General features: G+C 39.7%; 1 protein-coding gene across 1 annotated transcript in view; it reads left to right on the forward strand.

Moving 5' to 3' along the window:
* The window catches only part of PTPRN2 (protein tyrosine phosphatase receptor type N2), a 1,038,500-nt gene that overhangs the window by 399,465 nt on the left and 626,168 nt on the right, over window positions 1-12,867 (forward strand). The window lies entirely within an intron of this gene.

The following is a 12,867-nucleotide window of genomic DNA, read 5'->3' on the forward strand; positions in this document are numbered from 1 at the left end:
TGGTACAGTAATATATCAAGTCACCCACCATCTTCCTGGTGCAGAAATTTTGGAAAGTAGAGACCATTATGCTCAGTGAAATAAGCCGATCCCAAAAGGACAAATATCATACGTTCTCTTTAATGTAAGGCAACCTTCATGCAAAATACAAGATCAGTAGATACATAGGTTAGCATGCATGTGCATATATTCATCCAGAGGAACTGTATAATGGAGATTAGCATTCTGAGAAACGAAGATACATTGCAGTATGCAGCTTTACTCTTGAATGAAAGGACTCTCAATGAAACTGTTAAATATATCTTGAAGTTAGGATGCTGGACTTTCTACCATTGTCTATACCTACAATGTCATGATACACTTAAATGGCAGAATGACTGACTTGTGACTGTTGCTGAAAGATTACACTATTGTAATAGTATGGGGAAATCAGTTACAAGGGGAAAGGGGAGGGTGGAAGGGGAAGTCCCTGAGACTAAGGAATTGTGTCACGAAAAATTTCTGAAAAATTAAATAAAGAATCATAAGTTTCAGAAACTTGAGCCATGCAAGGAAGAAGATGCTTCATATCCAAGAAAAAACAACATGTTTGGCGTGACTCTCTGGAGAGGCGCCCTTGCCATTGGGAGCTGTGTCCAATGTTCCTTCCCTATTTTCCCATGAAACCTTGGGGAAAAATCGCTGGGTTGAATGTATAGGAGCCAAGAACTCTGTAAGGCACAATTCAATCAGGAAAATGCTCTTCTTCTCTCTCCCAAAGCTTGACAGCCCATTCTGAGCTAAGTGTTTTGTTTCAAATCATCTCATTTTTATCTTCACTGTAAACTATGGTTGGATACTTATACCCATCCTAACAGATGAAGCAGTTAAAAAGGTAATTCAAAGACAAGTCACAGTAACAAACCTGAAGTTTTGTGCCATTTATCTTGCTTCTTAAACAACTGTATTCATTTTGATTTTATATGAAATGGGTTGGGAGAGAGAGAGAGAGAGAGAGAGAGAGAGAGAGAGAGAGAGAGAAAGAAACACGAGTGCTTTGTCTGTACTGTATCTGCAGATTTACTCCCTAAATTCCTGCAGCAGCCAGGGTTGAGCCAGGCAAAAGCCACAAATAGGTGCTAGCTCTGGGTTTCCTATGTGGGTGAGAGGGACTCAAGTGCTTGAACTATCATCTGCTACCAGGATGTATGTTAGCAGGAAGCTGGAGTTAGCAGCAGAACTGGAATCCTAACCAAGCATTCCAGTATGAGAGGTACAAATGGCATCTCACCTTCACTACTGTGCCAAATGCCTGTTTTTCATGTTTATAAGAAAAAACCCAAACAAACAAACAAACAAACAAACCTTTAGAGGACCTTTACTAAAGGCCTTGTTTGGAAAGTCTTTTTTTTTTTTTTTCTCCAAGGGAGAGAATATTCTAGAAATGCAGTCTTATTCCAGGAACCACAGATTGTAGATACCTACTTTCATGCTCACATCCATCTAAGGAGTCCTGTAGAAGTTATTTTGAAATCTTTGCATTTGAAAGAGTGAGTACTATAAAGATTTTGTTAGTCCTTAGTCTATAGTATATGCCCAGGGATAAGGAACTGTGTGTTGATGTTTCTTGGCAGTGGGTGTAGTTTCCTTTAATGCTCTCTTGGTCACAGAGAAGGTGTACTATATTCTGTATGTATATGAAGACATTTTGTAAAAACAAAAACAAAACTTATCAAAATATTTCCAGTTTGAGCTACTTTGAATTTTCATTTTTTTTTGTTATGAGTGAATGCAAAGTCTTCATGCTACTCAACACACACATGCATAAATTTATCTATCTGAAAGCCAGAGTTGGTCAGGGGTGGTATGCAGAGAGCTTCTAACAGCTAATTTGTTCCCTAAAGGTCTACAACAGTCAGGGCTGGGGCAGGGTGAAAGTCAGCAGCCAGTAGTTCAGTCCTTATGTCCTAAAAGGGTGGCAGAAACCCAACTGCTTGAGCTGTCACTGCTATCTCCCCGATTATGCATTTACTGGAAGCTAGAATTAGAAGCCAGAGTCAGGTACTCCAGGTACTCCAACATGAGACACGGGCGTCTTAATGATCGTCTGAACTGTCTGATTAAATGCCAACCTCTGCACTTTAACTTGGTTAATTATGGGACACTGTTCCAGACACACTTGAACTCACACAAGTGTAGAGGTGAGTTGGATGGCTCAGGAAAGGTGAAGAACAGAGGAGTGGGAGAGTGGGTGGAATGAAGCCAAATATATCTCCCATGTTTCCTGGCTAGCCCTGACAGTAGCTGAGGAGTAGATGTGAAGGGGAGAGGCAAGCAGTCCCCAAGAGGGAAATTTTCAGGGAGAATCTGTGTCTGAGAAATCAACAAGGTGGCACGTGGGAGAGATACCTAGATTGTACATTCTCCAGAGCGCCGAGTCTGGAACTCGTACTTTAACAATACCAGCTTTACTATGAAAAGTGTTGTCCTATCTCTGTTTCTCCATTCCAAGTGATATGAAAATGTGTGAAGAGAGTACCATAAGCCTTGGAACTTATTTCTGTAGGAACCTGCTGCATGTGATCATTGTCCATACGAAAAAACACTTTTTATATTTTCCTGTTTCAGCGCAGGGTCTTTGTTGATCCCAGACCTAAAAACACGCCCTTCTCTTGGAAGGGTCGGATGAATATTCCCACACCCCTTGTACTTTCCTATTTAATGTGTGTTATGTTTCCTCCAACTCAGGCAGACATTCAAAACCCCAAGTTGTTGGATTCATGTGAATGGGTGATGGAGATTTGATGTAATCCTGGGGTCTGGGAGCTGAGTCTCATGGGAGGCGTTTGGTGTAGTGGTGTGCCCTTGGGAGAAGGGTGGTTCAACTTCAGAGCTTCTTCCCTGAGTCTTTTTTGGCTCCCTCAGTAATTTTCCCTCTACACGCACGGTTCCCTCACCAGGCAGGAGACTAACGAGGCCAGTGATCTAAGTCTGTGAATTCCTAACGGTAAGCCAAAAGAAGATTCTGCCAACCCAAGACAGTCTTGACAGGACCTTTAGTGGTGGTAATGAAAAGATAATGAGTGCAGGATATGTCTGATATGTCCTATTGCCACATAAAAAGTGATTTTTTTTTGCTGCTTGAAACTCGATTTTTCCTTTTACCTTTTAAACGTGCTTTAAAAAAAGATTATCTCTTGGGTTTTCTTCTGTCAGCTATTCTTAGATTCCTTGAATTGAGCTTCAGTGTTTTATTGATGTTTTTGTTTATGTAATTTTTATATTTGTGGGGGACCCTGTGGAGGTTAAGTACATATATGTAATGTGTGGCAGTCAGATCAGAGTATTTGGTGTTGTCTATCACCTCAGACATGAATTACTGTTTTGTAATTGGAAGAGCTGAGCGTTCTGTCCATGTTTTTGTTTCAAAAGAATAATGGAATCACATAAATCTATCCATTTGCCTTTGAGCATAGTTTGGCATTACTGTATAATTTCAATATATTCTTGCTTGCTTTTGTTCTAAATTATCTGTAATTGTCATTTTATAGCCTTTGAAGCAGTGTTTGGTAGGCTTTGTAACATTTAGGTGTCATCTTTAAACTTTGAAGAGTCTGAAATTCTACTGCATTTCAATCAGAACATGACTTGTTTAAATTTTCACTGTTTTGAAATTGTGAGATTTTTTTTCATGACCTACTTTATATTGACTTTACTAATTTTCAATGGGTGCTTCAAGAAGATATTTGTACTTGTTATTTATGGGACATGCATTTTTACTTATGGTATACAATTTTATATATACACCCACATAATATAAGTATGTGTTATAAATAGCAGTCATATTACAGAAATGCAGTATTCCATATATATATACACAAATACATGTAGATACATACATAGCATGTATGTATCTATATCTATATGTGCACATGTATTTGATATATGTACACATATATTTGATTGGCAGAGCACAGAGCAAGAGTGGGGATGTTGATTGGTTTTCCTGTGACTGGTTTACTCCTTAAGTATCTGAACCAGTTAGGGCCAGGCCAGGCTGAAGCTGGAACTTAGAAACTCCATTTGGGTCTCTCCATGTGAATCATAGGAACCTAGTGTTTTAGCCATTGCTTGCTGCCTTCCAGGTGCACATTAACAGACAGCTGTAATTCAAAGTGGAGTTACCCACACCCAGGCACTCTGATATGGACTGCCCTTGCAGTAAGCAGTGGCTTAACCACTATACCACACTAATTGCTCCCTTAAAAAGTTGTGTGTCTGGAAATTGCTCAACACTATGTTTCTGTGAAATGTTCCTTTTGTTGCTCACATATTTTCTTTGTAGAGCATGAGGCTCTTGGGCTCTGTCTGACCTTTTTGGCTCTGAAATGCAGCTCTTCTGAACACTCTCAGGTGACAGTATTTATCAAAAGCCCCTCTGGGCAGGCCGCACAGTGTGGAGGCTGTGCTAGCCGCCGTCCCAGCTACTCTGCTTGCTTGCTTTCCTTTCCTTTCTTCTGTACACTGATTCAGTTTTGTGTTCTTCAGTTTTGGTAACTTTATGATTTACTTTAAGTTTGCACCTATCACTTTGAGGTGCTCAAGTTATTTCTAAACTAAGACGTTTGTTTCACTATTAGTTGAAGGAATTCAAGTGTTCTGATTCCCTGTGTGAATAAGGACTCCTTTGGGCACTTATCTTCTCTCTCTCCCCTGGTTCCTTCCAAAGGTTGATTGTGACCAGTTATCCCAAAGAGTGACAGACAAGGAGAGAGACAGTGAGAGAAACACAGAAGACAGGCGGGGGGAGAGAGACCTTCTGCCCACTGATCTATACCCCCAAATGGCTGCAACAGCCAGGGCTGGGCCAGGTTGGAACCAGGAGCCTACAACTCCTTTCTTTTCTCCTATGTGGGCAACAGGGAACCACGTACTTGGGCCCTTCTGCCGCTTTCCCAGGTGTGTTTGCAGTGGGCTGGATCACTGGACCACAATGTGAGCCCCCTTGTTACCTAATTTGTGTCCTAAAAAAGAAGTCACCATTTTTGAATAAGTAAAGGAAAGGAAGAAGCAATGATCTGAGACTTCTAAATTATTATATGGGTAACTACACAGCCAACAATTCACTTGACTCTCTATCCCACATGTACTTTCAGAGCATTCCGCTTATAATCGCTTTACAAGTATTCTCAATTGCCTGGTGAAATTGTAGTTGGTGTTCTTCATACAAGACAATTGCTCTTTAGGAAGATTAAGTAGCTTGCCTCGAACCAATTATCCTTTAGAAAATAAAGATGAGATTAGAATTTAGTCATCAGAGTTCCAGCCCTGTTTTTGGGGTGATCTGAGTTAAGGACCCCAAGCTAGTCTCACCTGCCATTTCTGCTCTTTGCCTTGATCAGAATACACCTCCTGTGAGAACTTTGGGAAGAGACACAGCAGCAGAGCACAGGGACTCTGTGAAGCAGCTGTTGTGGACTCTGGCTACGAGGCTCCCTGAGAACCTAGGAGCATGCTATTTGCTGAAGGCTCCTGGGACAGGAGCAGGAAATAGGAATGGTAGCTGTGGATACAGCACCAACAAATCCACAGAGGACTTCGCAGTGGGGGGTGAACATTGTATGTGGGAAATAATACAGGACTGAAATGATTATTGAGAAAAGTAATGAGAACTAGGCTCCTGGTGTACTGTAAAATGATTTTGTTCCTAATTTGGATCTTTTTTCTTCTCCAACGAATTGGGTAACAACTGAAAGCATTTCATATTCTCGAAGCCCGAAGGCCAGAGCATGTAAGTGGAGAAAGCAAAGTGTGTATTGCTAAATGTAAAACATTTTCTATCTTTTTGAAGTCGAAAATGTATACTTAGGAGTACGAAGTTTTGACCTACTTCAAGCCAGATGACAGGGCAGGAGTCAATTTGCAAGTTAATTGCCATAGCATTGCACAGCATAATGATGAATTCTCTCATCACTGTTACATATTACAGTGTCACAAACAAGTCCCCAAGCATGAACAAGGCCTAGGAAAGATGAATAAGACAATTTAAAAGCACATTTATCAGGTGCCTTTATCTGCATTGATTAGCAATTAGTGAGAAAAACAGATGAAATAAATACTGGAAAAGTAAATAGACTTCAGTTAAATTATACTCTGACAACACAGAACATGAAATTTCATTCATTAAAAAATGGTTCAGGAAACTATTTGGCATGATTTGAGATGCAAAGAAGTATGAAGTACTTGATAATTTATATAATTTATATGCCTATTAAGTCTCAGCCAATATAACTTGAAAAGGCATAAGAAATAAAACAGGATGGCTTTATCAACTGAGATAATGAAACTCAAAGAGAAATATTTTGTCACTCTCTGATTTAAATGAAAAAAAGTATATATATACACATACAGGTATCATATACCTTAGACATTCGTTCTTGGATATCAGATACGCTTCATGAAAACAGCAACTGGAAGTCTAGTCCCAGTCCCTTTAAGTAGGGACTTTAGGATGAGGAAAATCTCAGCATGTATCCTGTGGTGTCTGAGTTGCAGTGAAGACCAGCGAGCAGGTGCTGGTCTCTATCCTGCCTTCATATGAAAGTTTCATCTTGATCACCAGCTGCCAGTACTGCATGGTCTGAGCTGCGCCTCTCTCTGGCAGATGGTGGTGTCACGCCCTGTGTTTGGAAGGTGCCTATAGAGACTGCCTGCATCTGATTTTGTTCATAATGCAATATTGAATTCTGGAAGGGAAATGTGTATATTCAATATACATGTATCATGTAATCATATATTCATTTTGTAAAATATTATCCAAGAAATGCTAATGAAAAATGATTGTTGCTTATGAATCTGTGTGTGTGTGTATATATATATATACACACTATATACCTATGTATTATTCCTATGCATCTCTAGATCTATATATTGAGTGTGAACACACACACACAGAATATTTGGTGAGATCCCAGGATCTCTCTCAAGTTTTTAGTCATATGAGAATAAAAAGCATTTCAACTTATTTTTCAGCTAGAAATATGGCAACTGCATCAGCCTGTTGGGAATAAAATAAAAAGACCTAAGGTAGTTAGGTAGGTGGCAGAGGTAATGTAAGCTGTGACACGGGTTTTTACAGCATGGGTGGCTGACCCTGGTCACTGTTCTACACCACTTTAAGACGCCTGGTGTGGACATGGCTGGGAAAACCACACATCCGGATTCTGTTGGAAGAAGGCAGTCCATTTATCCAGTTCTAGGGAGCACTCCACGGTGAAGTCATCAGGTTACCAGCTGTTTCATCGGGCCTTAAATGGAGATAATGCCCACTCCTGAAGAGTGCTTGGAGTGTCTGAGTCATCGACACTTGTTTCGACGGTGTGAGGGCTCTGGACTCAAGCCCAGGCAGGTCCCGGCCAGCCAGGAGAGGACCCTGAGGTGCCCAGGAGCTGTGTTCCAGTTGGGAGATAGGAAAGCAGACCCTTGCAGTTCTGATGTCCATGCAGGAGTTGTTGAGCAGTGGCCTTGAGGAGACCACCTGTGAGGGAAAAGAGTGGACGTGATGCAGTTGTAACACCCCAGGAACACTGACTTGCCTGGGAAGCTGGAGATTGGCTGTGTCATCAGAGGTGCCTGACCTGGGGCCAGTCTGGGATATGAACCTTCCAGATTTTGGTGTGGACTCATAGGAGGCATATCTGAAAGGGACATGGCTATCTTGGTGTGTTTTGTTCAGGTGAAATTTACATACAGTGAAGTGGTATGTCTAAATGGCTCAATCTGCCGATTTCTGACAACGGGATTATCTCTATAATTGGCACACGAACCAAGTCACAGAAGATTTTCATCAGCATTGGACCTCTTTGTGCCACCTCCCAACAAACCTCACAATTTTGTGTGTTAGCATGCACCAAGTGTTCCTATTTTTAGGGTACAGTATGATACTCAGATGCAACTAAACAGTGTGTACTGATCCAGTAAGGATAATTAACATTTTTATTTTCTCATCCTTTCTATTTGCAGCTTTTGCATCATCTGTTCTAGTTCTTCAAAAAAAGTAGTATTTTATTATGAACTGTAGTCATCCTGCCATGCTGTAGCACCAGAACTCAAACTCATTTTTCCCATCTTGCCCTGTTGTGCTAGCGGTTATCCCGTCTCCCTCAGCTCCCCTTCCCAACTCCCAGCCTCTAGTAATCTCTATTTTATATTCAGGCATTTCAGCCTTCTTCATACAAGACAAAAGTAATGGTATTTGTCTTTCTGTGTCTGGCTTTTAACTTAATGTAAATGGGCTCTGATTCCAATCATTGCCCCTGCAAATGATGGAGCTTCATTATGTATAGCTGAATAATATTCCTCTGTGTGTGTGTGTGTGTGCACTGTATTTTCTTCATTTTTCCATTATTGGTAGCCAGTTTTGTTGCATACCTTAACTACTGTGAGTAGTACTGCAACAGACATGGGTATGCATGTATCTCCGTTTGATATGCTCATTCAAATTGCCTTGGATGTATGCCCAGAAGTGGCATAGCTGGATCAAACGATAGATCCAGTTTTAGAATTTTGAGGCGCCGCCTTACTGTTCTCTATACCCATCTCTATTCCCACCAACAGTGATTAAGTGTATCTTTTCATTCACATCCTTACCAGCATTTGTTAATTTTTGTCCTTTTGATAAAAAGGCATTCTAACTGTGGTGAGGTGAATATCTCATTTGATTTCATTGTAGTTCACTAATGGGTAATGACAATGAGTATTTTTCCACAAATTTGTGGGTCATTTATTTGTATTATTTTTTTAAAGAAATAGCTATTCATATCATTTGCCTGTTTTAAATTGAGTTATTTCTTATGTTGAGATTTTTGAGTTTATGTAACCTGGATGTTAGCGTCTTACCAGATGAATAGTTTGCAAGTGTGTTCTATTGTGTTGATCTCTCTGTGTATTATTTCCTTTTCTATGCATAAGTTTCTTAGTTTTTTTCTAAAGAAAAGATTTATTATTATTATTATTATTATTATTATTATTATTATTATTTTGAAATGCAGAATTACAGAGAGAGAGAGAGAGAGAGAGAGAGAGAGAGAGAGATTTTCTGTTTGCTGGTTCACTCCCCAGATGACCACAATGGTGGAGCTGAGCCAGTCTAAAGGCAGGAGCTTCTTCTGGGTCTCCCAGGTACATGCAAGGGCCTAAGGACTTGAGCCATTCTCTGCTGCTTTTTCAGGTCATGAACAGGGAGTTCGATAGGAAGTGAAGCATCCAGGACACAAATAGATGCACATATGGAGTGCCGATTCCTAAGGTGCCGGCTTAGCCTACTACACCATGGTACTGGCCTCATGTCCAGTTTTTATTTTGTTACCTATGTTTGTGAGAACCTATTAAAAAATCATGATCTCTGCCTACATCTGGATGTGTTTCCCATATGTTTCATAGCTTCCAGTCTCACATTTGAAGCCTTGGATCCTTCTGGGGATATGATCATAGTGAGAGGCAAGGAGTCAAGTTTCAGGCTTCTGCTGTGGATGTGCGATTTTCCCAGCACCATGTTTTGGAGGGCCTGTCCTCTCGCCATTGTCTGCTTTTGGTGCCTATAATGAGAAGCAGTTGGGTGCATATGTGTGGAATTATTTTTGGAATCTTCTGTCCTGCTGGTCTTTGTGTCTGTTTATATTAGGATTGCTGTAGAAAAACACCTCAAACTATTTGGAGGTGTTGCTGTAAAATTCCCAAACTCAGATCTGCTTGTCCAACTTGCAGAAAGCCCATCACTGATATTTGGGTAGTGGAAGGAAGCAGTTATTTGTGACGAAGTATGGATCAAAGAGCTGAGCAGCCGTTGCTTAATTTCAGGGCTCTCTGAGGAGTTAGGGGTAAAGGGTCTTATGGATTAACGTTGGGGCTGAGAGGTATGTGATCAGCTTGTGTTCAGTTCCTGGTTGGTCACCTTCTTGTGGTTGGTGATGGCATGCTCTTTAGGGAATTTTCATGATGACCTAGTGGGCTTCACGTGATCGTGGGGGTTACACATAAGTGGTTGTTCCCTTCTGCCCAGACCTGTAATTCTCCTAAACAAGACTCTGAAAGTTATTGGCCAAGAGGGATTTGTCTATTGACAAACAGATTATTGGAGTCCAATATTAGGACATGGCAGGGCCATCTGTATCATTCACTCAATGCAGTGAATTCCTTTTGATAAAGGACAGGCAAGGTAACCTTGGGCTGAGGGAGATACCCAAGAGGCTTGGTCCTGTGTTCACACTGAAGGGGTTTAGCTTCAGTCTCTTGCTCTAGTTGATAATATGTCTTAAAATGAGGTTATTGTGAGGCCTTTAGCTGTGCCTTTTTGTTCAAAATTGCTCTGGGTGTTTGAAATCTTTTAGTGCCCATGTGAATGTTAGTTTTTTTTTTTCTGCTTATAGATTATCATGAATATTTTGACAAGAATTGCACCAAATGTTCATATTATTCAGAAAAATCATAAATTGTAAATTGTAAATTTTTCTGAGTAATATGAACATTTCTTAAAAGATGCATTTATTTTTATTAGAAAGGCAGGTTTACAGAGAAAAATAGATACAGAGAGAAAAATTGTCGTCCTCTGGTTTACTCCCCAAGTGGCCAGCCACAATGGCCACAGCTGAACTTGATCAGAAACCAAGAGCCAGGAGGTTCTTCTGTGTCTCCCACATGGATGCAGAGTCCCAAGGCTTTGGCAGCCCTCAACTGCTTTCCCAGGCCACAAGCAGGGAGCTGGATGGGAAGTGGAGCAGTCGAGACACAAACTGGTGCCTGTATGAGAGTCTGGGGCTTATAAGGTGAGAATCTAGCCACTGAGCCATCACACTGGGTCCAATATGCATATTTTAATCACATGGATTCCTCAAATTCATAGACTGGGAGGTCTTTCCACTTTTAAGTATCTTCTTCAATTTGTTGCATCATTGTTTTGTAATTTTCATTTGTAGAGTTTTTTTCCCCCATGGTTACATTTATTCTTAGTTTTCTTTATTTCCTTTTTGTATCTGTTGTAAATTGGATTGCTTTCCTTTTGGTTTTGATGTCAGAGTTACAAATGACTTCATAAGTGTGTATAGAAGAATTCTCTCCTCTTCAGGTTTTTGTAATGCTTTAAGGAGAATGGGTGTTAGTCATTTCAGTGTTCGGTAAAATTCAATGAAGCCAACTCTTCTTAGTCTTTTATTTGATGGAAGGCTTTCATTACTGTTTTGATCTCATTGAATATTTATTATTAATCTGTTAAGATTAAAATTTTTTTTATGTTCTGATCGCGATGTGGTAAAGTACACAAGAATTTAGCTTATCACATGTTGAAACTTAGTTGTTTGTTATAATCTTAAAAAAACCTTTGCACTTCTGTTGTGTTGCTTGTAATGTGTTTTAATTATTTAATTTTATTTAATTGTATTTTTTCTTATTTATCTCAGTTAGGGTTTGTCAGTTTTGCTACTTTTCCAAAACACCGACTCTACATTTGACTTTTTACATTCTTCTTGTTTTATTTCTCCTCTGATTCCTCTTATTTATTTCTTTCTGCAAATTTGGGGTTTACTTTGTTCTTATTTTTCTAGTTCCTTGAGGTGCAAAGACATTGTTTGCAGTCTTTTTTCCTTTTGCTTCTGTTTTCTTACGGTTTGGATATCCTCTGTTTTATTGTCATTTGTTTGAAGAAGCTTTGAGGCTTATTTTCACTTTCTTTCTTGGCCTACTAGTTTTTCAGGATTGTGTTGCTTAATGATTTCCATGTGTTTTGTAGATTTTTTTCATGTCTTTCAGTAGATTTTCTTGAGGTTGATATTTAGTTCTGTTTATGTGATCAGAAAAGAAACTTGATATGGTCTCAGTTCTTTAGAATGTGTGAAGACTTGTTCTGTTGCTTGCTGTCCTGACCTGTCTTGGAGAATGTTGAAATGTGTATTCTGCACCTGTTGGGTGCAATATTCTGCAGATGTCTATGGTTCATTTCATCTGAAGTACTATTTAATGATGCTCTTGCTTTGTTGACTTCTACCTGGATGATCTGTTGATGGCTGGAAATGTTGTGTTAAGTTCTGTTACTTTCACTATATTGTAGTCTTCCTTTTCCTTTAGGTCTATTGATATTTCCTTCAAAATGTAGATGCTCCAATATGAGGTGCATATATATTTATATTTACTATTTCCTTTGGTGAATTTACTCATTAGTTATTTTATAATGCCTACCTTTTGTCTTTTGTTACTGTTTTCATTTAAACTCTATTTTATTGGATATAAGTACAGTTATTCCTACTGTCTGTTGGATCCCATTTGTATGGAACATCTTTTTGTGCCCTTGAACTTTTAAAAACTATACAGGTCTTTAAATGTGAAATTAGTTTCTTATAAGTAGCCTATAGTTGTTGTTGTTGCTGCTCTTTTTAAAGATTTATTTTATGTTATTGTAAAGTCAGATTTCCAGAGCGAAGGAAAGTCAGAGAGAAAAATCTTCCAATCACTGATTCATTCCCCAAATGGCCACAATGGCTGGAGATGAGCTGATCTGAAGCTAGACGCCAGGTTGCTTCTTCTGGGTATCTCACATGGGTGCAGGATCCTAAGGCTTTGGCCATTCTCCACTGCTTTTCCAGGTTATAAGCAAGGAGCTGGATGGGAAGTGGAGCAGTCGGGACACAAACCGGCACCCCCAGGTTGGAACTTGAGCGTTAACCAGTAGAGCCATTACACTGACACCCACTTGCAGTCTTCTGTAGGTTTGATGGGTCCAGTACTCTTGGCTTGCACTTTTTATCCTTTATCACTTGATTATCTCGTGCCACTTCCTCTGAGCCTGTAAGGTTTCAGCAGACAAAACTTCTGTGAGGCAAATTTGATTTCCCTATATAT

Source organism: Ochotona princeps, chromosome 2 (genome assembly GCF_030435755.1).
Source record: "Ochotona princeps isolate mOchPri1 chromosome 2, mOchPri1.hap1, whole genome shotgun sequence".
NCBI classification, from domain to species: domain Eukaryota; kingdom Metazoa; phylum Chordata; class Mammalia; order Lagomorpha; family Ochotonidae; genus Ochotona; species Ochotona princeps.